The sequence below is a fragment of the Schistocerca serialis genome, chromosome 8, assembly GCF_023864345.2.
Source record: "Schistocerca serialis cubense isolate TAMUIC-IGC-003099 chromosome 8, iqSchSeri2.2, whole genome shotgun sequence".
In the NCBI taxonomy this organism is placed as follows: domain Eukaryota; kingdom Metazoa; phylum Arthropoda; class Insecta; order Orthoptera; family Acrididae; genus Schistocerca; species Schistocerca serialis.
The window spans coordinates 34,832,550-34,859,956 of record NC_064645.1 but is presented as its reverse complement, the minus strand read 5'-3'; the positions used below and the strand labels follow the sequence as shown (position 1 = coordinate 34,859,956).

The window sequence follows — 27,407 nt, the reverse complement described above, 5'->3', positions numbered from 1 at the left end:
CCACACTGCACAGCAGTACTCCAAAAGAGGGCAGACAAGCGTAATGTAGGCAGTCTCTTTAGTAGATCTGAGTGTTCTGACAACAAACCATAGTCTTTGGTTCGTCTTTTCCATAATATTTTCTGTATGTTCTTTCCAATTTAAGTTGTTCATAACTGTAATTCCTAGGTATTTAGTTACAGCTATGGCCTTTAGATTTGATTGATTTTATCATGTAGCAGAAGTTCAACAGATTCCTTTTACCACCCGTTTGGATAACCTCACAACTTTTCATTATTTAGGGTCAACTGCCAATTTTTGCACCATGCAGATAGCTTATCAAAATCATTTTGCAATTGGTTTTGATCTTCTGATGACTTAACTAGACATTAAATGACAGCATCATCTGCAAACAACCTAATATGGCTGCTCAGATTGTCTCCTAAATCATTAATATAGATAAGGAACGCAGAGGGCATTTAACACTACCTTGGGGAAAGGGAGAAATCGATTCTGTTTTATTCTATGACTGTCCATCAGTTACTATGAACTGTGACCTCTCTGACAGGAAGTCACGAATCCAGTCGTGTAACAGATGAATAATCAATTAGTGTGCAATTTTATTACAAGCTGCATGTGAAGTACAGTGCCAAAAGCCTTCTGGAAATCTAGAAACAATTTGAAGTCACTTGTCGATAGGACTCAACACAAAGGTTAGATTTGGGAAGGAGTAGGAGGTCAAGAGTATCATATGTTTTGAAGAAGAGGAGAGCGAAGATGATGGGTAACTGATAGAAAGGGTTAAGGTAGTACATTGGAAAACACTAAGCTAGCGTCAGTCCAGAGAGGACAAGGTAGAATGAGAAGTAAAGCTGGATTAAGAGGAAGAGAAATGAAAAGTAAAATGAGTAGAGGAATTAAGAACTGGAAGGAAAGCAGAAAAGACATGGCAGGAGAGAGAGGGAGGGGGGGGGGGGGAGGAGGAGTAAAACACAAAGGTACAGAAAAGAAAATAGAAAGAGTAAATAACTGAGTAAGTGTGAAATATTATATATTAAATAAAGACAGGGCAAATTTACTAATGTAAAGAGGGGAAAAAAGGGGGGGGAGGGCCTAAATTGAGGTTAACCCCAGGATTTTGGCAGGTGTAGGAATATGTTGGAGAGCAAGTTCCCTTATCTGGAGTTGAGGGGAACCAGTATGGTGTGCTGTGCTGTGTATAGCTACTCAGGCGCCACACTGTACTTGGTAATGGGGTACTGCATGCTCCTATCTGGGCCGAACTGCAGAAAATCTTCAAAAATCTCTAGGTCCATCACAACTGCCTACTTTGAACTCCTTAACACTTCCTGGCTCATGCATCCTTAACTTATACCTGCTTCCATAAATACCGACCACCTCTGCTGGCACATTGTAATGAACTTCAAACTGCCTACAGAAAGCACCTTCAATCCATCAGAGCCTCTCATCCTACATGAACATGCCAACCACTTCCTAGAATGCATGAGCCCACATCTGTTCCTTTCCCACCTGGATCCCTCTCTTCCGTCTGACTCTGAGTCTTACGCTGTTGACTGTTAATGCTGGAACACCACAAAGGCGGCATGTGACAAATGTCAAACAGGCTTGAAATGTACTATATGCTTGGATATGCAACAGCATAGGTAGGAGTAATACCAACTACACCAGATATACGCAAAGAAAGATTACCCACTGGGTTTCTCATTAGGAAATACCATTCAGTTAGTTTGGTTTGGAGAAGATCATGTTGTGCCACATGTAAAAAGGAGAGGCAGGACAGGAATGGCACCTGTCATGACTGCCGTTTACAGTTACAGGATATTGCTGGGCGTTGGGTTGTTTGGGGAAGGAGACCAGACAGCGAGGTCATCGGTCTCATCGGATTAGTGAAGGACGGGTAAGGAAGTCGGCCGTGCCCTTTGAAAGGAACCATCCCGGCATTTGCCTGGAGCGATTTAGGGAAATCACGGAAAACCTAAATCAGGATGGCCGGACGCGGGATTGAACCGTCGTCCTCCCGAATGCGAGTCCAGTGTCTAACCACTGCGCCACCTTGCTCGGTAGGATATTGCTGCTCCTTACAGTCGGAATCCTGCAACTGCTGTGTGGGAAATGAAATGGACGGCTTCAGGAAGACCAGGACGGGATACTGTACTGAACCAGTTACTCCGCACGATTGATGCTCTTGTTGACAGACGCATCATTCACTCATCCGTGTGTGACTGTATTGCCGAGTCGCATGCTATGAGTTTATAAATGGGTTTGTTTTCAGCAGAACAAGTATTTATATTGTCACTATGACAGTGTTTGGAGGACTGCAGATTGTCGACACGGTTACCGCAGTCGCAGCTTCCGTCAACGTGGCAGCCTGGAAAACTGTACTCAATGGTAGCACTGAGCACGGGAGTGTGTACAGAATTGCGATGGATGGACCTGTGTGACGAGGATGCAGAGAAAACTGACATTACTAGATCACATTAGTCTCCATCGTGCGCACCATTCACCTGGCGTGATGGTATGGAGTACCATTGACAATGCTACACAGTCACCTCCGATTTGTTGTAGCTGGTATTTTGGACAGCAGATGTCACATTTCTGACATATCGAGGCCAGCGGCTACTCTACCTTTGGCGTCTCCATATTGGTGCCCTCGGAGGAGGTAGCGCAAGACTGTGCGCTACCCTTGCCATCCTGACCTGCTTCAATACAGTGTGTGTTCGCCTGTCAGTCTGGTTGGCACGATCTCTCTGCATCTCTCTGCATCTCATGCTTTGAAAATGTCTGGTCGTAATTTGCTGAGGCCGATGACCGTACCAGTCTGGTCCCTTCAATCCCACAAACCAAACCACAATTTGCTGAGAGACTGTGATGCCATCACCATGACTGGTCAACTGTGGCATATAGCTGCAGCAGTACAGAATGACATACCCAATTACACGTAGGCCTACCTGTCATCCGAGGTGAATGCAGCTCGGTGCCTGTCGAGGTTATTGCTGCTGTTGCTGGCAGAGTTGGCAGCTGTGTGCACTAAATTTCAAATCCTTATATCTGCAAATTTCATACAAATTTAATCGTGTATTTTTTCCCGCTATACTGCTTAGAGAACCAGTATTTGCAGCTGACTGCAGAACAGTTGTACTGCTGCTGACGTACATTTTGCTTGAAGATTGTGAGAACTAGGTAAGAGAAATTGGGGCTCATATGGAGGCATACAGGCAGTTGTTTATCTTTCACTGTATTTGTGAGCAGAACGGGAAAGGAAATAATGAGTAGTAATACGTGCTATGCTGTGCCTCACACAGTACAGTGGCTTGTACAGTATGTATGTACACTCCTGGAAATTGAAATAAGAACACCGTGAATTCATTGTCCCAGGAAGGGGAAACTTTATTGACACATTCCTGGGGTCAGATACATCACATGATCACACTGACAGAACCACAGGCACGTAGACACAGGCAACAGAGCATGCACAATGTCGGCACTAGTACAGTGTATATCCACCTTTCGCAGCAATGCAGGCTGCTATTCTCCCATGGAGACGATCGTAGAGATGCTGGATGTAGTCCTGTGGAACGGCTTGCCATGCCATTTCCACCTGGCGCCTCAGTTGGACCAGCGTTCGTGCTGGACGTGCTGGACGTGCAGACCGCGTGAGACGACGCTTCATCCAGTCCCAAACATGCTCAATGGGGGACAGATCCGGAGATCTTGCTGGCCAGGGTAGTTGACCTACACCTTCTAGAGCACGTTGGGTGGCACGGGATACATGTGGACGTGCATTGTCCTGTTGGAACAGCAAGTTCCCTTGCCGGTCTAGGAATGGTAGAACGATGGGTTCGATGACGGTTTGGATGTACCGTGCACTATTCAGTGTCCCCTTGACGATCACCAGTGGTGTACGGCCAGTGTCGGAGATCGCTCCCCACACCACGATGCCGGGTGTTGGCCCTGTGTGCCTCGGTCGTATGCAGTCCTGATTGTGGCGCTCACCTGCACGGCGCCAAACATGCATACGACCATCCTTGGCACCAAGGCAGAAGCGACTCTCATCGCTGAAGACGACACGTCTCCATTCGTCCCTCCATTCACGCCTGTCGCGACACCACTGGAGGCGGGCTGCACGATGTTGGGGCGTGAGCGGAAGACGGCCTAACGGTGTGCGGGACCGTAGCCCAGCTTCATGGAGACGGTTGCGAATGGTCCTCGCCGATACCCCAGGAGCAACAGTGTCCCTAATTTGCTGGGAAGTGGCGGTGCGGTCCCCTACGGCACTGCGTAGGATCCTACGGTCTTGGCGTGCATCCGTGCGTCGCTGCGGTCCGGTCCCAGGTCGACGGGCACGTGCACCTTCCGCCGAACACTGGCGACAACATCGATGTACAGTGGAGACCTCACGCCCCACGTGTTGAGCAATTCGGCGGTACGTCCACCCGGCCTCCCGCATGCCCACTATACGCCCTCGCTCAAAGTCCGTCAACTGCACATACGGTTCACGTCCACGCTGTCGCGGCATGCTACCAGTGTTAAAGACTGCGATGGAGCTCCGTATGCCACAGCAAACTGGCTGACACTGACGGCGGCGGTGCACAAATGCTGCGCAGCTAGCGCCATTCGACGGCCAACACCGCGGTTCCTGGTGTGTCCGCTGTGCCGTGCGTGTGATCATTGCTTGTACAGCCCTTTCGCAGTGTCCGGAGCAAGTATGGTGGGTCTGACACACCGGTGTCAATGTGTTCTTTTTTCCATTTCCAGGAGTGTAGATGAGCTGTATGTGCACCGTTGGTAAAGTTTCTTTGTTTTGCTATCCTTACGAGTGTTGCAGTTTACGCTCAGTGTGCCTCACTGTAGACCTCAGGCGTAATGCTCACAGCAGTCTCCCTGAAACCTTGTTTATTGTCACATTAGTTTTTCTGAATTCCAGATATGAGAACTTCCCTTCCAACTTATTCTAGCACCCACCACCCTCCAGGGTTTAAACTCGGTTAACGCCCCCTTTTTTTCGTAATTTACTATGTTCCATTTTTTTTATACTTTACTTTATATATTCGTTTTTCCTCCTCTTTCATTTGGGTTTCCCTCCTTTCCGCCTCTAACTTCGTACTAAATTTTAGATACACTATTCATTCCACTTCTTGTTTCTTGTTCTCTCTAATCTATCCTTACTTCTTACTTTATGCCATGACCTCTGCATGTGAACTGACACAGAACTTAACAGTTTGCTGTCTTTGACCTCCTTTCTCCGACAGCTCCCCATTCATCTCATTCTCCCTTCACCCTTACAACAGACATGTTGCTCTTGACCTGGAGTCTGACTGACCTCACCTTTCCTTTCTGGGCTATCAGTCGCTCATCTCTGAAGAAGGAAATTTCAGTTCCAGAAAAAAAAGGAAGTTTGTGTGTGTGTGCGCATGTGTGTGTGCCCTAATAACATACAGTGGAACCTCGCATAGGAAGTATAATTCGTTCCAGAATCTTACTCATAGTGCAAAACACTCGTTAAATTAAATAATTAATCCCATATAAATTAACCTAAAATATGATAACACATTCTGTGCAGAAAAATACTAAAAGTTTTATCTTTTACGATGCAACTGATTCCCGTGCTTTCAGCATTCCTCTTATTGCGCCAGAAGGTTGCTGCTTTGCTGTTACTGCCTCATCCTCTGAAGAACTCCTCTCCACAGTGTCCTCGTAAGAAACACACTGGAACCTCATAAGCTCTTTGGTGGTCTTTTCTTGGCTGTGATGTTCCACAAACTCAGTGACATCATTGTTATCCACTTCTAGTCACACAGTCTTGGCCATCTCGTTGACTACAGGCTCGACAGGTACCGACTCAAATGCCTTGGAGTCACATATGACAATGGAATCCGGCCAAAGCTCCTTCCAAGCAGGAGTGAGAGTTCTCTCGGTAACCCCTTCCCACGCCTTTTCGATCATCTTGACACAGACAATGATGTCAAAGTGGTATTCCCAACACTCAGCTGTAGATATGCAGACCTACATCAAATCTTTTTTTTCCCCTCAAAGTGGAATGGCATCTGGTGCGGTACTGCTCTCAGTAATAAGCTCTGTACAAGCAGGGAGTCTATGGCAGCTTGGCGCTCTTCCTTCTGCTCCTCTCAGAAGAAGTCCACTGTCCTATTCCATCCACGCACTGGTCATACCACGCCCACTCATTTTTTCCTCCTACGTAACGAACTACCCCCATAATGTGGTTGTGGAGCCAGACTGATGATATCCCACATATTGGTGGAATGTCCTCTTCTTTTGCCCCTTCATACTAAGCATAGTCTTCCAGATTACTTAATTTTAATATTATCAGACGATTCGTGAATGGTTGAACTGGTTCTCAATTTTCTGCATGAAAGTGTTGTTTTTTTCCCGAGTGTAAGGTTTTCCTTTACCCCTGGAGCAGGGGCAGGGTGCTTGTGGTTGGGGCCTCTCTTCTTGTTTTCTCGGTCTAGAACCTATGACGACTCCCCATTGCATAGACCCCTCTTTTATCCCTCTGTTTCCCAGTTTTTATATTTGGGCTACCCTTTTCTATCTTCCACTGTGTGTATTTTAACTTCCTAGTTTTATAGTTTGACTCCTCTGACTGGATCCATCCACTTTTAGTGGAACCCCTTTGTTTGGAAACCTTTGTTTAACTCCGGTATCGAGGGGCTGATGTCCCTGCTGTTTAGTCCCATAACTGCCCTAAATTAATCATTCAGTATTTCCAAAACCCTCTGCGAGTGTGTTTGGTAGCTTCAGTCAACTCAAAGCAATGCTCGATGAGTACGTCAGTGTAGAGATTCTTAGTTAGAAAATCTGCTGGTCCATAGGAATGAATAACGGAGGCAGGAATTGGACCTTGATGAATTGAAATTCTTCAAGGAGATGGTCTTAGTAGGCCTGGAGAATGGGCAGGAGCATTGTCTGTAACAAGCAAGACATGGAGTGGCAGATTCATCTCAAGCAAATATTTTTTCACTGAAAGACCAAATACCTTATTGATCGAATCACAAAAAACATAAACAAGCAGTGGTTTAATTTTCAAATCACTGCTAGCATTGCCATAGAATAGCATTGAGAGATCGTCTTTCAGTGGCTTGTGATCAGGCAGTGCATTCTCCTTTACTATTATAAAGGTATGCTTCAGCATCATTTTCCAGAATAGGCCCATCTCGTGACAGTTAAAAACCTATTGTGGCAGATAACCCTCAGACTCTACGAGCATCTTGAAATTGCTGACGACGTTCGCTGCTGCCTGTATGTCGGACCTGCCTGCTTCGCTGTCTCTCACAGTGCTGTGGATGCCAGTTCTGGCCTAGGCTTGTGGAACCATTCATGGCTTCCCTTAAAACACTTCTTCGGCTCGTTGTGATCCTGGTATCTTCTTAATGAGATTGGCAGAAATCATTCTCGCCATCTCACAAATGATGTTCTCATTAATAGTGTCTCCTTGCAATTGCTTTTTATTTATCCCTGTAAGGAGCAACCTTTTGACATCATCCAGAATACGAAACCATTGTTTAGATACTCTTTTTCACTCGCTTTGAAGTGTCTATTTCTCTACTCTTGTCAGTGTTCTCAAAGATTGCAAGTAATTGATGTGTTGTATATGTATTTCACTGTACTTCTAGTTTTCTGTTGAGTTTAGACAGATATTACTTGCTCTTTGTGTCTTGTCTGCTTGTTAAGGACATATGGCATAAGAACAAGATCTTTATTTTGAGTCTCGGACAAATAGGCAGTGGCTACAAGAAAATTCTTTTTATACTTATTCTCTATGGTTGCATAAATATCAATGTACCAGAAAGCAGTATGTTTTAATGCCCACAAATTACATTAAGGAGTAAATTTAAAGGGAAACAAATGTGTTTCAGAGGCCTCAATACTATGTTGAGTGACACACTTCACACAATAGACTATTTTTATAAGTTGTTCTTGATGAATACTTTACTTGCTTCAGCTACACAATGGAGAATGAATTCCATCAGATATTGTAGAGTGAAATATGAGAAACAAGCTATGAAAAGCTCATTTTCTTAATCAGCAAGTGTCTAGTGAACAACATGATACATAAATATGTTCTTTGAAATGTGACTTCATATGCTGTGCATATGGTGTTTGGTTTAAAGTTATTTGCCTGCTCCACGATCGCGATTGCGACCTCTTGCTTTAATGTAGAATGAATGAGTTTTGCAGTTATACATCATTATAGAACCTTACTCACCTTGTAGAGGAGGCATTGAGTCACAGACAGGCACAACCATAAAGAAATTCCTTCCTCAGAAGTAGAAAACAAACACACACACACACACACACACACACACACACAACCATATTATTACACATTTACCAACTCACAACTGAACTCACTTTTCCTTGTGGATGACATCGGAAGTTCACTGAGGCTTTTGCGGATGAAGCTGTGGTATATCGAGAGGTTGTAACAATGGAAAATTGTACTGAAATGCAGGAAGATCTGCAACGAATTGACACATGGTGCAGGGAATGGCAATTGAATCTCAATGTAGACAAGTGTAATGTTCTGCGAATACATAGAAAGATCCCATATCATTTAGCTACAATATAGCAGGTCATCAACTGGAAGCAGTTAATTCCATAAATTATCTGGGAGTATGCATTAGGAGTGATTTAAAATGGAATGATCATATAAAGTTGATCGTCAGTAAAGTAGATGCCAGACTGAGATTCATTGGAAGAATCCTAAGGAAATGCAATCCATAAACAAAGGAAGTAGGTTACAGTACGCTTGTTCGCCCACTGCTTGAATACTGCTCAGAAGTGTGGGATCCGTACCAGATAGGGTTGATAGAAGAGATAGAGAAGTTCCAACGGAGAGCAGCGCACTTCGTTACAGGATCATTTAGTAATCGCGAAAGCATTACGGAGATGATAGATAAACTCCAGTGGAAGACTCTGCAGGAGAGACGCTCAGTAGCTCGGTACGGGCTTTTGTTGAAGTTTCGAGAACATACCTTCACCTAGGGGTCGAGCAGTATATTGCTCCCTCCAACATATATCTCACGAAGAGACCATGAGGATAAAATCAGAGAGATTAGAGCCCACACAGAAGCAAACCGACAATCCTTCTTTCCACGAACAATATGAGACTGGAATAGGAGGGAGAACCGATAGTTACTCAAGGTACCCTCCGCCACACACCGGCAGGTGGCTTGCAGAGTATGGATGCAGATGTAGATTGTGGACTACAGTACTGGTCAGCATGTCGCCACATTCAAGACCTGATATTCACATTCATTGGCTTTCCCAATTCACATCCAGAATGTTACCTTCCATCCTAAGCTAGAGTGTGCGGTACGCAACCGATCAATCTGTCACCACAATTGGTAGCGGTGCACCCATGCAATCTGCCACCAGCAGCAGCTGGGCGAAGCGGTTGTGCCATCATTGCCTGCAGCCGTGCTCAGGCCGGCAAATACAAACACGTTGGGTCCCTGGCAGAGGGGCCTCATCCAATTGCATCTTCTCAGTCGTACGCAAATTTTCTTGAGTCGGACCAGCTCCGTGATGGTGTGCATTCAGTTCTCAGTTATAGGACTCTGTACTTGTACACTTAATACTTGTGTTAATATTTCACTAACCTTCTCATTCTCTGGCACGCAATTACCAGCCAACACAATTTTGTGTATGTAGTGGTTGCCAGATATAGTAGTTTTGATGAAGAGAGAGTTCATTCGGTGTGTGTCTTCTGCGAGCGAAATGGATCAGGCATTATAGTTCGATAGATGCAGCAGCGACAGCTTGAGCACCTACAGCAGGAGTTAGACTTGTTTCATCAGTTATGTATAAATTCGCTGGGAAGAACGCATCCCCCCCCCCCCTCCCCCAGTTCTCTGCTGCATATATGCGAATCTGCCCACTCTCTGTTCGTCCACTATTCCAAGAAGCAAAGGAAGATTGGCACACACACACACACACACACACACACACACACACTGACATAAAAGGCACAGTGTCTACTACAGCATTATATCAGGTAGAGGATCCATCACTGCAAAAAGCTTTCACCTAGAACATTTTATTTACTTCGAAAACTTGCCCCTTTTGAAAGGCCCATCAGTGTTGTTATTTCTGAAATATGACTTCCTTAGTGGTTATTATCTTAAACAAATACACATGGTTGTTTTCCATATGGAGGTCCATAAATTTGTGTGCGCTCACTGCCAACCCTCCTGTGTCGATTCTCTGATTTGCAACATTGTTGTTCATTCTGCTCCAGACAGAGAGGTCCATCGGGAGGCGTTGCATTTAGATCATCCAGAGTGTCACGGATGTTGTGTCTGTGCGCTCGTTGGCACAATATCAGCGGCATTCCCTGATGCCCACAGTTTGATCTCCAATTTATTTAGGTCACAATCAGCAGCTGCTGTTTTCCGCTGCAGTTTCCTGTCGTGCCCTGACTGTTTGTGTGTACACTCGTGCCACTGTTGCCCACATAGGCGTGCTGTGTGTGGCCACTTCCTGTAAACAAGGCCCTGTTTGCCTTGGTGTGTCATTGCTACCTGTGCAGCAGGGCTTTGGATGTGGGTCTGAAGTTCACAGAAGGGCACAGTGTTACACCAGTCCATGGCTGACAGCTCAACATCCCCAGCAAGATTTATATTATGCTGTTGATTGAGCAACAACCATTCCATTTCCAGGTTGACACCGGGTCCTCTGTGCCCCTCGTGACCTGGGAACATATCATTGTCTGGGTTGACCACCTCTCTCCTCCACAAATCATGGTTTGGTTGGTTATGGAAACAAGCCCATTCCTGCTGAAGGAAAGTTCATGATAGACATGGAGTATCAACTTGTCACGAGGACAATCACATCTTTTGGCAGGAGACAGTGCCACATTAGAGAAAATTTTAGATTTCAAATTCGAGATGTGGTCGATCTCGGTTTCCAACTTCATTCCATTCCAGGAAATGGATGACCTCTGCCATGAGGTTGGTATCTTGCTTTCCTCGAGTTTGGGGAATTTAAAGGATTTTAAGGCACACATAACCCGCAAACCAATGGCCATAACTAAAAGTTGTCATGAACAGCCTCTCCTGTTCACCCTAAGATCAGCAGTCAAGGAGTAACACGACAGGAGCCAGAGGCTGGGTATCGTTGAACCAGTTCCCTCTAGCCAATCGGCTATGCCATTGGTTGTCATTCACAAATCTTCAGGGTCACTTCGTTTGTGTGGAGATTTCAAATCCACCATTAGTCGTCGCTGTCTAGCAAATGTTTTTCAAAAATTGATTTCACAGTGGTGTATCTACAGCTCCGTCTGGGTTCCCATCCCAACAGACTATGGTTCTCAACACTTGTTCAGGTTGTACCGTTACACACGCTTGCCGTTTGGCTTTGGGAGTGCCCCTGCTATTTTTTGGCAATTCTTAGAACAGTTCATATGCGACCTCCCATGTTGTGCAAATTATCTGGATGATATTCTCATCACAGGGTCCTCATGGCAGGAACCTATTGACAAACTTCTGTATCTTTTCACTAAACTGAAAGAGACAGGCCTTAAGTAAAACCTGTGGAAGTCCAAGTTGTTTTTCCCCCAGACAGAAGTAGAATATCAAGCTTCCTAAACCACAAAGCCTGAAAGAACTCAAGCTTTTCTAGGGGAAGTCTGTTATTATTCAAAATTCATTCCCAGTATGTCAGACTCATTCATCCCATAAACAGTTTGCAGAAGAAAGGTATTTCTTTTGTGTTTTCAGTGAACTGTGACAAGGCATTTGTCCACATCAAGTCCTCGCTAATTAATGTCTTCTCCATGTCTTGCTACCTTTGCATCCAGTAAACAGCTGGTTTTTGTCACAGACATTTCCCAGTATGGACTTAGGGCAGTTTTGTCTCACAGGGAAGCTGATGGATTTGAGCAACCTCTGGCATACGCCTCAAAGATGTTGACCACAGCTCAATGCAGTTATTCACAAATACAAAAGGAAGTGTTGGTGACTGACTAAACGGTCTACAAGTTCCACTTTTCCTTTATGGAAACAAATTCCATCTCACGCTTGTGGCACCTTACGGCCACACTCCTTTGTGGTAAGGATGAAGTCCACATTATCACCACACTGTTTGTGTGGTGCTGGATTCTTGTTCTTCTCCACCATAACCACTGAAGCATAAACTGCATGAAAATATTAGTGAGGCAAGGTGTTTTGTCTACTGGCTCGGCATTGCTTGAAAAGCTTATCTGCAGATGCAAAGTGTGACATCCACATCAATTTTGCAGGTCCTTCCTGTAATTCCATGTTGTTAGTAGTGGTTGATGCGCTGTCAAACTATCCATATGACATGTGCTCCACATCAGGAGATGCTACTGTGTGGATTCTTATGCAGATTTTTGTGATCGAAAGATTGCCACAGGCAGTCATCTCTGATAATGGCCCACAATTTGCTTTGGTGTTCTTCCACAATTTCTGCATCCAGAATGGTATTATTCACCTCCCATCTGCACAATTTCACCTCCAATTGAATTGTGAGGCACAACATATGATTGCATACATTTGAGACACCATTGACAAACTACATGGTGGACTTGTCTGCTGATAAAGCATTGCCTCTGTTCCTAAGCACCTACAGGACCACCCCTCTGTACAACAATAGCTCAGCAGAGGTTCCACATAGCCAACAAATCCAGATACTGTTCCATCCTATGCCACGGCCTGTGGTGCGGCTGTGCCCTTCACAATGTGCCGTGGGCGATCCCATCTGGGTGTGTGTACTAGTCAGTGACCAGGATGGGCACCGGCTACGATTTGGGAGATGCCGAGTCGCTGAATGTTCACTGTGGACACCGGCAGGGCGTCACTATCCCGGCATCAGAGTCGACTACACCATTGGTGAGGCAACAATCCACCACAGCCGCAGTGGATGCCGTCGGAGGGTCCTCCTGCTGGTGCCGCGTCCTACCGAGCGCCGGGCACTACGGAGACTCCTTCCTCGCATGTGCCAGTAGCCGATGGTGACGTCGAGATGGAACTGCTGCCCTGCACCCTCTACCATTGTCTGACGGTGGCTGCCCGAATGCCACCCACTCTTCAGAGCACCAGGCAGGCAGACATTCTCTTATCGTTGCTACCTCCTTCTCTTGCTGCTACACGGTCCACAGACTCCCTCACATGTGGGGTCATCACATCGCTCGGCCGTCGCACCATCATCTGGAACACTCCTGCCCACGCACCCCGCCAGGCTGGAGGCAGCTGATAGCCACTCTCTGTGATGGCAATCCCTCTTCAGATGTGTAGGGGCCAATGGAAGTCAATGATGTCGCAGTACAGCTGCCGGTGTGCCACTGCCATCACTGCTGTCGTCATCGTCGGGTCACCTGGGCAGATCTGGCCGTCCGACCTTCTTCCCTTTTTTCAGGCACTGATGCCTGCGGCACTGGCTCCACAGGAGAGGCAGTGGACCCATGCAATCTGCCACTACAGTGTTTGTACCCAGTGCCAGTGGCAGCTGGGCAAAGCAGATGCACCACTGCTGCCTGCAACCAGTGCTCCTGCCAGGAAATACACACACAATGGGCCATTGCCAGTGGGGCCTCATCCACTTGGGTCTTCTCTGCAGTAAGCTAATGTTCTCCAGACAGACAAGATCTGTGCCTGTGTACATTGAGTTGTCAGTGATAGGAGTCTGTACTTGTATAGTTAATAGTTTTGTTAATGTTTCTCTGACCTTGTCATTTTAGGCAAGCAGTTGTCAGCTGACGTGATTTTGTATATGTAGTGGTTATCGGTAAAGAGTGTAGGTACAACACAAACTAATGTAGACACAAAAGAATTACTGTCTGCATTCTGCCAATTTTCTGTTTTCTGTATCACACCATTATTATGTTATGGGATGAAGACGATATTTGGTATTCGTAGGTTTAGTTGACGTGAAGGAATTACCGAGCAGATACAATTTCAGTCTGTACTTGTAGTTAATTTTACCATCTGTTAAATTATTTACGTAACTGGGTAAGTGGTCAAAAATTTTTGTTGCTGAGTGTCTCACTTATTTCTGTGCTACACTAAGAGTACATGAAGGATAGTGCAAGTCACTTCTCCACTCAGTGACAGTTACTTCAAGTTTGATTTGTTATATGTGTTGCCTGCACCAGGATGAGCTCACTAATGTGCGCCTACTCACATCTGAGTGTTTGGTGCCTGTATAGGAAGGGGGTGATGGAGCTACATAATTGTGCAACCACGTGGTGTACAAACAGCTACCATCTTCCAACAGTGGTTGCAAGGTGAATGCCCTCCCTGTGGTTCCGGCGGTTAGAATAGGCCCGAGGTATTCCTCCCTGTCATAAGAGGTGACTAAAAGGAGTCTCACATGTTTAGGCCTTTGTGGTGGTCCCATGTTGGGTTTGACCACCATTTTTCAAAATTTTCCCGAAGAGCGAGCCAATTGGGGAAGGGCACCTAACATGGTGCATCGTGTCCCTCATGCCCTGAGACCTATTGCATCCTTCGTTGATATGGATCTGCACTTCTGCTCATTCTCCAACTGTTGGGCGAGATCACCCTCCTGGGTGCGTATTTTTCCATCAACTGTGCAGTAACAGTAGCCGGTCCGTTGTGGTGGGGCCGCCATGTACCCTGTTAATTGTAGCCCCCTGAACACACAAGGACCGCTCTGCTGATGCCTGCACCATTAACTCCCCATGTATGCCCAGGGGTAGATGACCATCTACCTGGGGCATCGGGACCATCGGCAATGGCCATCTTGCCAGATGGCCTTTGCTGCCACTGGGTGACTACCATGGAGAGGGTCCTGGTCGCAGTGGGTGGCATCAGTGTGGATGACACGCAATGGAGTGAAGTACATAATCTCCTGCTGGTTGTCACACACCAGCAGTCTCTTAAGTTTTCACGGGCTCAATTCAGTGCACAGAAGTACGACCCCAAATCGCTCCCCTCCTTGGCCACACCATGGAAGGAATGTCAGGCTAAGGATGGCAGCAGCCCTTATTCGCTCCGGTACCTCGTATGTTCGAGAGCTGACGGGGAATCTTTCATGACAATGAAGCCTCAGTTTTTTGTAGAGCATTTAGAGGACAAGATTGGGGAGGTGGAGGGCTTGTCCAAAATGATATCTGGGTCAGTCTCGATCAAAACAGAGCTTAAATATGGTCCAGGGTATCATATTTCACAGGGACCTTCTTTTGCAGTCTGACAATGAACTGTGTGCCAATTTAGAACGGCGAGGTGTACATTTCGTTCAGCATGTCCACCTGGGTCCGAGGGATAATCAGATTGCCACCAGTGCCTTCATCTTGGCCTTCGAAGCTGATACATTACCCGAGAAGATAAGGTGATACATTACCCGAGATGATAAAGGTAATGGTCTACCGCTGTGATGTGAAACCCTAAATCCCTCCCCCAATGCGGTGCTTTAAATGTTGGAAGTTTGGTCATATGTCTTCCTGCTGTACTTACAGTGTCACATGTCGAGATGGCGGACGCCCATCACATCCCAATACTCCATGTGCCCCACCTCGCATCTGTGTCAACTGTGGAGAGCACCATTCGCCTTGCTTGCCAGAGTGCAGGATTCTCCAGAAAGAAAGGAAAATCATGGAATACAACACCCTGGACCGACTGACCTAAACTGAAGCTAAGAGGAAATTTTAGTGCCTACATCCTGTACAAGCTCCGCTAACCCCAGTCACCTCTCAGAGCCGGAAGATTACACCTGCCCCCTTGATGGTGGGAGGCACTTTCCTCCCTGTTGTTCCTGCACCACCTACTTCAGGAACAACACCCCCCTCCTCCCGCCTGCTCCCCCAACCATCGGGGACATCCATTCCCACTTCTAAGCAGGAGAAGTGTACAACTTCTTTGGCTGCTCTCGCTAGGCAGGTGTCCCTTGAGTCACTCCCTTCCCAGGTTTCTGCTAGTGGGAAAGATAACACCCGCCAGTGGCTGAAGAGCCCAAAAGCAGCTGGTCGCAGGGCTTCACGATCATCCTCAGTCCTGAAGACTGAATCAGTGAAGTCCTCCCAGCCAGGGAAACCCAAGGAACAGTGAGAGAAATCCAAAAAGAAGATCCCCAAAACCAAGGGGATTGCGGTGGCACTCACACCACTGCTACCTCGGACCTCTGCGTCTGCGGGTGAGGTAGAGATTCTGGCATTCGCTGGGGACCTAGATCTTGCCGGGCCCTCAGACAAAATGAATATAGACTGCTCAGGCAAAAAGTCAGGGGCAGCAGGTGACCCTGAGGTGTCTACTGCCTCATTGAATGTTTCATGCCTTCCCAGTCTCACGATGACATCATTCACAAGTGGAATTGTGGCGGTTTTTCCCACTGCCTGGCTGAGCTGTGGCAACTGTTAAGCTTTGCACCTGCTATCTGCATTGCCCTCCAGGAAACCTGGTTCCCGGCGATGCGGACCCCTGCCCTCCGCGGCTATAAGGGATTCTATAGGAACCTGACTGTAACAGTGTCAGGCGGAGTTTGTGTTTATGTCCTAAACTCAGTCTGTAGTGAACCTGTGTCCCTTCAAAACCCTCTTGAAGCTGTGGCTGTCAGAATAAGGACAGCGCAGGAAATAACTGTTTGCCATGTGTATCCTCCAGATGGTGTAGTGTCCTGGAATGTATTAATTGCACTGATTGATCAACTCCCTAAACCTTTCCTACTTTTGGGAGATTTTACAGCCCATAACCTCTTGTGGGGTGGCACCGTGCTTACTGGCCAAGGCAGAGATGGCAAAAATTTACTTTCACAACTCGACCTCTGCCTCTTAAATACTGGGGCCGCCACACATTTCAGTGTGGCTCATGGTAGTTACTCAGCCATTGATTTATCAATCTGAAGTTAGGACTTTTCCCATCTATCCACTGGAGAGCGCATGATGACCTATGTGGTAGTGACCACTTCCCCATCTTCCTCTCCCTGCCCCGGCATCAAGCCCACGGACGCCTGCCCGGATGGGCTTTAAACAAGGCAGACTGGGAAACTTTCACACCTCTGCTGTCACTGTAGAATCTCCCCCAGATGAGCAGGTGACTACAACAATTGTTTCTGTGGCAGAAAATGCGATCCCTCACTCTTTAAGATGCACCCGGCGAAAGACAGTCCCTTCGTGGTCGCCGGAAGTCGCTGTAGCAGTTAAGGAGCATTGGCGTTCTCTACAGCGGAATAAGCGGCACCCTTCCCTGGAGCACATCATAGCCTGTAAATGGCTCCGTGCTCGTGTTCGCCAACTCATCAAACGACGGAAGCAGGAGTCTTGGGAGAGATATGTCTTGACCATTGAGTGCCATACATCACCTTCCCAAGTCTGGGCAAAAATCAAACGTGTTTTCGGGTACCAGACCCCAACAGGTGTTCCCGGTGTTAACATAAATGGCATGTTATGTACCAACGCAAACACAATTGCGGAGCACTATGTTTGAGCCTCTGCTTTGGAGAATACCCTCCAGCACTCTCGAACGGCGGCTGGAAGGGAAAGTTCTCTCGTTTACTTCATGCCACAGTGAATCCTATAATGCCCCATTTACAGTGCTGGAGCTCCTTGGTGCCGCTGCACGTTGCCCTGATACAGCTCTTGGACCAGATCCGATCCACAGTCAGTTGATTCAACATCTCTCATCTGACTACAAGCGATATCTCGTCATCTTCAACTGGATCTGGTGCAATGGCGTCTTTCCATCGCAATGGCGGGAGAGCGCCATCATTTCGGTGCTCAAACCTGGTAAAAAACCGCTTGATGTGGATAGCTATCGGCCCATCAGTCTCACCAACGTTCTCGGTAAGCTGCTGGAACGTATAGTGTGTTTGGGGTTGGGTTGGGTTGGGTTGCATTTCATACAGCTCCACCAGTACTGGTGTTGCTGAGCGGTGCCTACAGGGAGCCATCCACAAGGCGTAGTCATGGGCTCTAGCCCACGGTTTTCTGTTTTCAGCTGCAAAGTCACGTGTTATGCACTTCTGTTGGCGTCGTACCATTCTTTCAGAACCAGAACTTCACCATAATGATGATCCACTCACTGTAGTAGAGACATATTGATTCTTAAGACTGGTTCTGGGTGCCCGATTGACTTGGCTTCCTCACCTTTGGCAGCTTAAATGGAAGTGCTGGCAGCACCTCATGACCCTCCGCTGCCTGCCTGAGCAACACCAACTGGGGTGCAGGTCGCTCTACGCTGCTGCAGCTCTACAGAGCCCTTGTTCAATCCCGCATTCACTATGGGAGTCTGATTTATGGTTTGGTGTCACCTTCAGCGTTGCATTTACTCGACCCAGTGGACCACTGTGGCGTTGGCCTAGTGACAGGAGCTTTTAGGATGAGTCTGGTGACCAGCATCCTTGTAGAAGCCGGAGTGCCTCTATTGCCGGTTAGGCGTGCACAACTGCTGGTCAGTTACGTAGCACACATTCATAGTTCTCCTGCGCATCTGAATCACCGTCTCCTTTTCCCACCCACGTCGGTTCATCTACCGCATCGGCAGCCCAGGTCAGGGCTTCCAATTGCAGTTCGTGTCTGATCTCTTCTTTCTGAACTGGAGTCCTTGCCTTTACCTCCTATAGTTTAGGTCCATTCACGTACATTTCCGTGGTGTACACCTAGGCCGCAGCTTCGCCTGGACCTTTCAGTTAACCCCGTGGCTCTCCACTGCCATTTCCTCTCGATTCTTGACAATTACCGAGGCCATGAAGTGGTTTACACTGATGGCTCGATGGCTGATGTTCATGCCGGCTTCACGTATGTCCGTGGAGGACATATTGAACAGCATTCCTTGCTCGATGGCTGCAGTGTTTTCACTGCCGAGCTGGTGGCTATATCTTGTGCTTTTGAGCACATCCATTCATGCTCTGGGGAGGCGTTTCTTCTGTGTACTGACTCTGAGTGGCCTACAAGCTCTCGACCAGTGCTACCTTCGTTATCCTTTGATAGCGACCATCCAGGAGTCCATCTATTCCCTGGAACGGTCCGGTCGTTCAGTAGTGTTTATCTGGATCCCAGGTCACGTCGGAATCTCGGGCAACAAACTTGCCGACAGGTTGGCCAAACGGGCTGTGCGGAAACTGCTTATGTAGATCAGCTTCTCTGCAACTGACCTGCATTCAGTACTACGCCGCAAGGTTTTGTGGCTTTGGGAGATGAAATGGCATACCCTCAGCACGCACAACAATTGTGTGCCATTAAGGAGACTATGAATGTGTGGCAGCCCTCCATGCGAGCCTCTCGCAGGGACTCTGTGGTTCTCTGCCGGCTCCGCATTGGCCACGCTTGGGTGACACACGGCTACCTCCTGCACTGTAATGACCCACCTCAGTGTGGGTGAGGCACTCAGCTGACAGTGGCCCATATCTTGGTGAGCTGTCCTTCATTGGCTGCCCTGCGACGAACTCTTCAGTTACCGGACTCGTTGCCATTAATTTTAGCTGACAACGCCTCATCGGCTAATTTAGTTTTACGTTCTATATGCAACGGTGGGTTTTATCATTCTATATAAATTTTAGTGCATGTCCTTTGTCTGTTTGTGTTCTCCACTCTAATGCTTTTAGGGTGGATGTTTTAATGTGTCACAGAGTGGCTGGCTTTTCCTTTTTCTTCTCGTAGTCAGCCAGCCACGGTCATCTGCTCTCTTGTTTTTACCCCTTCTGCCTGTTTCTTGCTTCTCTCTATGGTTTTCTTTTCCTGTTTTTGTCCATAGTAGTGTTGGTTGTCTTCCGTTGTTCTTCTGGTTCTTCCTTTCTCTTGGTATTGCGCTGTACGTCTCCTTTCTTTTCTTCTTTCCATTGCGTAATTATTTTACTGAGAACAAGGGACCGATGACCTTGCAGTTTGGTCCATTCCATCCCCCTCTTTTAAACCAACCAACCAACCAGGTGAATACCTTCATTACAAGAAAATCTGTTGATAACGCATGAGTTATGACACTTAATAGTCTCCATAAATAGCTTGGTTCACAATGAACTGAATACATGTTGCTTCATTGGGGAGACAAAAATTTGAAAATTAAACTGAGAAATTAAATGAAGTATTTTCAGGTTAATTGAATAAGTCATCAGTTAGATTTGTGCATAATTTTTTAAATATTTATTGTTTAATTTAATTAAATGCCAGTTTTTCTGTAGAGTGTTGTGAATTTAAGTAATCATATGAAAGAAGATTAAAGAAAATATTAGTCCACCTCTTTTGCCTCAAGCTGAGAAGTTGTGGAGCTCTCATATTCTTCCTTCTGGTATAATGAAACAATATCTTAAATCCTCACAAATCAAATTCTTGTGCTTAACTGACATTCTTGTCTTCCTGAACATGTTAACATCATCTTCCACTTTTCTCATGGTGGAATTCTTAATTTGACTATTCGACACTGGACACCACCGTATTTCTCTGTGTAAAATTGCTATCAAAATTAGCAGAAGAGAAAAGCTTGCCATATATATATATATATATATATATATATATATATATATGAGAGACTCAAGTAATAACTACGGCAATCTACAAACTCAACCATTGGCTGAGTCATCTGTGCATCGAGGCATCACGATCCCACAATGCTCGCACTGATGTTTTTCTCCGATATCTTTTAAGCTGCCCGTGATTCAGTAATTAAGGAGTGTATTTGGTAAACGCTCCAAGACAACATCCATACCTCAGCACTAGTTGATAGAATACGGGTAGAAAAACATTCAGTATCAAACAATGTACACATGACTGCCATCACCAGGAGCTCCATCACCCGCAGCTCGGACTGGAATGGCGCTTCAGTATGACCTGCCGGAGATGGTGGTCATGTGTGCTTGTGTGAATGCATGTGTGTGTGTGTGCGCGTGTGTGTGTGTGTGTGTGTGTGTGTGTGTGTGTGTGCGTGTGTGCGTGTGTAAGAAGGCTGTGGACAAAAACTAAATGTGTAAAAGTTTTTCCGTTGTGCCTCTCTGCTACTCAATGTGTCACATTTACGTGTAGTAGTAATCTATCTTTTTTCTCATGTTGTTTACATTGGATGTCAGTTGTCTTAGCACAGCAGTGAGAAGCCAATACTGCAACCTGTTGCCACTCCACAGTTGTTAAGTTGTTAATTGTCTGTGACATTAATTATATATGTTTATGGTGCCTTCAATGTTGTTTCAGTGCCAGGCAAGAGAGTGCATCCGCAAGAAATCCATGCTTGTGCTGAAAGGGTGTCCAAGTGGGTCTAGTGAACTCTTCTCTATTCACAAGGTAATTAAAACTATTTAAACAGTTTACCATTACACATCTGTTGTAGATATTGGTATGGAATGATTGGTGGAATATCTAATTGCCAATAAAAACTTTTATAGAACTTACATTTACATTAAAATTTGACACAACGAATAAAGTGTGAAGTAATTATTATTTCTACTTTTGCAGGTATATTGTTTCTATGGGGAACATTTCCTTTATTATCATAGAAGATATTAATGTGACAGAACAAACTGTACAGTCTATTTATTACTTCAGGTTGTTATAAAAAAGGAGCAGATAATGGGAGGCTGGAAACTTGAAGCTGCAAAAATGGCAATATATCTTTCATTTCCTGTTGCTATGTTTCATTTTTTTAATCAGCCAGAATACTTTGAAGAGTGGGTTATTAAGACAAGAAGAGAATTGTATCCCCCTGAGAGTGCACAGCATAGAAAACAAATCCAAGAGTTTGCGGAACAGCTGCAACGCAAGAGAGATGTAGAAATGCTGAAAGCTCTGGAGCAAGCTGAGAAAAAGTGAATTGCTGTTGTGCCTAATGCATTTTATTTGTAAATATGTAGTAGTTATGTCTGTGTAAATAAACCACTTTTTCTGAGTAAAAAGATATGCTTTAATTTGGGAACTAGTAATTGGACACTACTTTTAATCAGTCTGACACTAAAACAGAGGAGACTAGAAGGTTACTCTTGGAAAATATGACCTCATTAAATTTTGGGAACTTTTTATGTCCCCAAAGTCATCCTCTGCAAGCTGGTGTGATTTCAATTAATTATCAGTATGCATAAGTATAGTGGTCATTTAGAAAATTAAAAAAAAAAATACTTTGTCATCTGGAAACATTTGTTAACAGATTACAGAAATAAGATACATTATATTTGGCACATATTCTATTCACTCATCACCATAATCATTTAAATATCATTTCATTGGTCTCACTTAAACATCAGTTTATTTAGCCCTCCGTGTATCTTGTGACTGCTTGTAGAGTCAAATAGTAGTGTCAACAAGTAGTCCTTGCCAGTACCCTGAATATCATCATACACAAAACCTGTACACTGATCACGTGGTTCATTAATCATTCAGGATTAATTCTGCTCAATCAGATGACCCATCCGAACTTACAGGGCATAACAGACAGTAGCCCCAATCTGTAACAGATGTTTTTTGCGCATTCTTAAATATTCTGCTAGAAGTTTGACGGTGGATGGCAACAAGCCTGCAGTGATTGTTACAGGCTCAAACATTATGTGTATATGAAAACCATTTGTGCATCACAAGTCTGAAAGTATTACATTCGGTGCAGTCACTGAGTCAGTAGTAGGTTTATGTGCAAACTTTAATTTTTGAACGTTCCTCGATTTATCATATTTTCTGCTTTCTCAGCTCTGACTGCGACATCAGTTGCATACCTCAGTGGTCTGTACTACTTTGAAGTGGCAGTAAAAGCAGCCATGCAATTCAGTAGCTCTTTCCCTCTTTCTATAATTGCATCCAAGTAGACTGGAAATTGTTTCTTCTCCATCACAGAAATATAAATTGCTGTGTGTGTGTTGCTTAATATGAAGTACGCAATTGTGTATCTTATTTCTTTTGCTGGGAACTGTATAATGGCAAATCAAAACTAACACATTTTGCTACATTGGCTCAATGAAGGCACAACCTACCAGTTAAGCTGTAATTAAAATGTCAGTCTAGCTTGCTGCCAATTTTCACATACTCAAATCAACACCAGAGTTGGGTTTCATGTTAAGTCTGAGAGAAAATACAAATGGCAACTAAAGAACAAACTGTTTGATATTTTATTAACACGTGGTGTCTGTTCCTTTAGACATGTCCGAAAGAATAGACACCTGGCATAGAGAAACAACTGAAAGGTTTGAAAGCAAATAAAAATCGCCAGGTCCAGATGGAATCCCAATTTTGCTTTAAAAAGAGTACTCTATGACATTGGCTCCTTACCTAGCTTGCATTTGTCGTGAATCTCTTGCCCTGCATAAAGTCCCAAGCAACTAGGAAAAAGTGCAGGTGGCTCCAGTAAGTACATAAGAAGGGTAAAAAAAAATGGAATTGCAAAATTACAGACCAATATTTCTAACTTTGGTTTGCTGCAAAATCCGTTAATGTATTCTCAGTTTGAATATAATAAACTTTCTTCAGACTGAGAAGCTTATGTCCACAAATCAGCACGGTTTTAAAAGCATTGCTCGTGCGAAACACAGATTGCCCCTTTCGCACATAATATATTGAGAACAATGGGTGAAGGGCAACAGGCAGATTCCATATTTCTAGATTTCCAGAAAGCATTTGACAAGGTGCCCCATTGCAGGCTGTTAACGAAGGTACGAGCATACGGAATAAGTTCACAGATATGCGAGAGGTGCGAAGACTTCTTAAGTAATAGAACCCAGTATGTTGTACTTGGTGAGTGTTCATCAGAGACAAAGGTTTTGTCAGGAGTACCCCAGGGATGTGTCTTAGGACTGCTGCCGTTCTCTATATACATAAATGATTTGGCGGACAGGGTGGGCAGCAGTCTGCTGTTGTTTGCTGATGACGGTGTGGTGTACGGTAAGGTGTCGAAGTTGAGTGACTGTAGGTACATATAAGATGACATAGACAAAATTTCCAGTTGGTGTTATTAATGGTAGCTAGCCCTAAATGTGGAAAAATGTAATTTAATGCGAGTGAGTAGGATGATCAAACCTGTAATGATCGGATAGAGTATTACTAGTGTCCTGCTTGACAGTCAAGTCATTTAAATATCTGGCTGTAATGTTGCAAAGTGATATAAAGTGGAACGAGCATGCGAGAACTGTGGTAAAGAAGGCGAATGGTCAACTTCAGTTTATTGGGAGAATTTTAGGAAAGAATGGTTCACCCGTAAAGCAGACAGAATATAGGATGCTGGTGTGACCTGTTCTTGAGTACTGCTTGAGTGTTTGGGGTTCATACCAGGTTGGAATGAAGGAAGACATCGAAGCAATTCAGAGACAGGCTGCTAGATTTGTTACCAGTAGGTTTGAAAAACATGTAAGTGTTATGGAGATGCTTCGGGGACTCAAATGGGAATCTCTGGAGAATATGTGATGTTCCTTTCAAGAAACACTGCTGAAAAAATTTAGAGAACTGACATTTGTAGCTGACTACTGAACGATTCTTCTGCTGCCAACGTACATTGCATGTAGGGACCACGAAGATTATATACGAGAAAATAGGGCTCGTGGAGGAATGTAGACAGTCATTTTTTCCTTGCTCTATTTGCAAGTGGAACAGGAAAGGAAATGACAGGTAGTGGTACAGGGTATCGTCTGCCATGCACCGTACGATGGCTTGTGGATTATCGATGTAGATGTAGATATATTAGTGCATCAGCACTGAAGAAGGTGGATCCATTGCCCAGCTAGGTGTATCGATCATATAAATGCATGGTGTCTGTTCTTTCAGACATATCCCAGATGGCACAGTGGTTAATGCACATGCCTTCTAAACAGAAGATCCCGGGTTTGAATCCTCGTCCGGTACACATTTTCACTCATTGCCACTAATTCCACATAATGTACTAGTGCAGCTAACAGCAATGATACCCTTCAATTTAAATATAACATTGGGGTATTTGTTTGGCTATCCACCAGCTCATAGTAGAGTAGACTACTGCAATGAAGTAGTCACTTCATTTGTATGGAAATGTTACCAGAGGTGCCCCTAAAATTTATTTTAATACGAGCTGTGCACACCATGAAGTGTAATGCTTCTTCTAAGTAGGTATATAAAGCAGGCACAATTTCATGTACAAAATAAATGAAAGACACTGATTTGTGGTATGCATTAAATATAGTGTAAAATGTGTATTCAAATACTTTGGGATATACAGTGTTTTCGGTCCTTCCATTTTCTATAAAAACAAACAAATTTGTTGACTGCCGTACTCATGAGCATAACGGACCATGTGAATAGTACTGATTTTTCAGATTTAATCTACACACTTGAAAATTTTTTGCCCACAGTTTCGCCCGAATATGCAAATGTGTTATATATATTTCACATAAATTTAACATATTTCACAGATATTTGCACATGTACTTCATTTGTACCTCTAGTGAATTTTGCCCTACTATTTAGTTTGAATTCTGAGGAAACTTGTAATTCCACCAGTAATCAATCATTAGTTCAAGGAAAAGGACTTTTACTGACAACTGTCTAATTTTCTGCTGTTCTACACCAAGCACCTCTAGACAGGACATAAAATGTATCTGTGGTATTGAGCCATCTGGTATGATCTTTGGCTCCAAAACACAGTGGCAAAATTATTGATTTGCTGCAGTTTTCGTTCTCATGATGTGGTTGATGTGCTGAATGACATAATGCCGTTTCATACGTTTGAAGTATTCCAGTAAACTAACTGTAGGAAAGAAATGCCAACAGGTCATTTTTGGACATTTCTGGGTTTCGCCACTTCCCATTGTCACCTGCTATCCCCTCCCCATCTTTTGTGTTAGTAGGATTGCCTTACTCCCACAGTATTTTTATACACGTTTATAGCAAGTTTGTTTGAAATTGCTCTAGGTGTTCCTCATTTATGCTTTTATGTCATCCCTTTTCACCCACACCATCAGCCACAGTGGTAAGTTGCAGTAAATTTATCCTGATAACAAATGATATGCATGCCAATTTTGGCAGAAATTCTGTCAGGTATTATGGAGATATGCTGATATGTCATTGTCTGTGCACACTCCAGCACCACTACTGCCATCTCAAGGGATAAAATGTCATAATGACTGTCACCAATATGTCTAGTGACCCTGAAAACTATGGATTTGGTACTAGTGTTGGTGGTTGTTGAATATTTTTACACGTCACGTTTTCTCACTCCTATGAGTGGTTGGAGTATATTACTCCCATGATATAATTATTCAAATAATGAGTCATGTATAAACAAATTTGATTGAAATTGCTCCCTGTGCACAGCTTTGTCAGCCCTCTTCAAACCCATCCCCATAGGTGACAGGTTGGTCTTATGCCCACAGAAATCTTCATGTTCATGTGCCCAACTCATCAAAGTTTCAACGCACTCCTATGAATGGTGTAAGAACCCTAAAGGTGAAGTAATTATCAGCAAACATGTGAATAAAAAATATTGAAGATTTCCTGCACTTCAAACTTTCATTGTTCTTCAGAGCAGTAAAAATGTTATACGAGATATGGTCAACAAGTAACTGGAATTTTTGTTTTTCTTAACCAGGTTTTATTCATTGATCAACATCAGCTGTCTGCCTTTCAAAGTAATCCCCCTCAAATATAATACACTTGTGCTAGCGCTTTTTCCAATCACGGAAGCACTTCTGGAACTTGCTTTTTGTTATGGTGTTCAGCTCCTTCAGCAATTGTGTTTTTATTTCATCAATGGTGGCAAAACAATATCTTTTCACAGTTCTCTTCAGCCTCGGGAATAGAAAGAAGTTGCTTGGGGCCACATCTGATAAATACAGTGGGTGAGGTAACAGAATATTTTTGTTTCCAACGAAAAATCATGAAGAAACATTGAGGTGTGAGGTTGAGCATTGTCGTGATGCAATGTCCGACTGTGGTTTTGCCACAATTCTGGTCATTTTCTTCAGATTGCTTCACGTAAATGGTGCATAACTTCCAGGTAGTATTCCTTATTGACTGGGCATCCATAAGGCAAAAACTCATGATGCACTCTTCTATTGTAATTGAAGAAAACAGTGAGAAGAACCTTCACATGTGATTGAACTTGACAATTTTTTTTGGTCTTGGCTCTTCAGGCAGTTTCCATTGGGACGACTGGCCCTTGGTTTCAATGTCACACCTGTGTATCCATGTTTCGTGACCTGTTATTAACTTTATTAGAAGTTCTGGATCATTGTTGACTATGTTCAGCAATTCCTGAGCGATGACTACGCAAGTTGTTTTTGGTCGAAATTAAACAATTTGGGAAAAAAGTTTTTGCTATGCATTTCATGCCAAAAATATTGCTGGGCTTGTGCTAAAGCATATGCTGGCATCATCAGCAACTTCTCTTATGGTGATACTGCGATTTTTACTACGAACTGACTTTATATCGTCGACCTTGTGCTGCTGACCAGACACTTCCCTTCTCAACTGACCGTATGGTTTTAATTTTATCCTGTGAATTAGCTATTCTATTTGCATGCCACATACTCTTTGCCTTCCTAAT

The 27,407-nt window shown here is 44.5% G+C and overlaps 1 protein-coding gene across 4 annotated transcripts in view; it reads left to right on the top strand.

The window, feature by feature from the left end:
- LOC126416489 (uncharacterized) overlaps nt 1–27,407 on the top strand; it is a 75,377-nt gene that overhangs the window by 6,724 nt on the left and 41,246 nt on the right. For 3 of the 4 annotated variants that reach the window (XM_050084226.1, XM_050084227.1, XM_050084228.1), the window contains exon 2: nt 21,116–21,205. The gene's annotated coding sequence lies outside the window, so the exon portion shown is untranslated. Of the gene's footprint in view, nt 1–21,115; nt 21,206–21,376; nt 21,436–27,407 lie in introns of those variants that run through there. The other variant, XR_007575468.1, reaches the window with a different exon arrangement.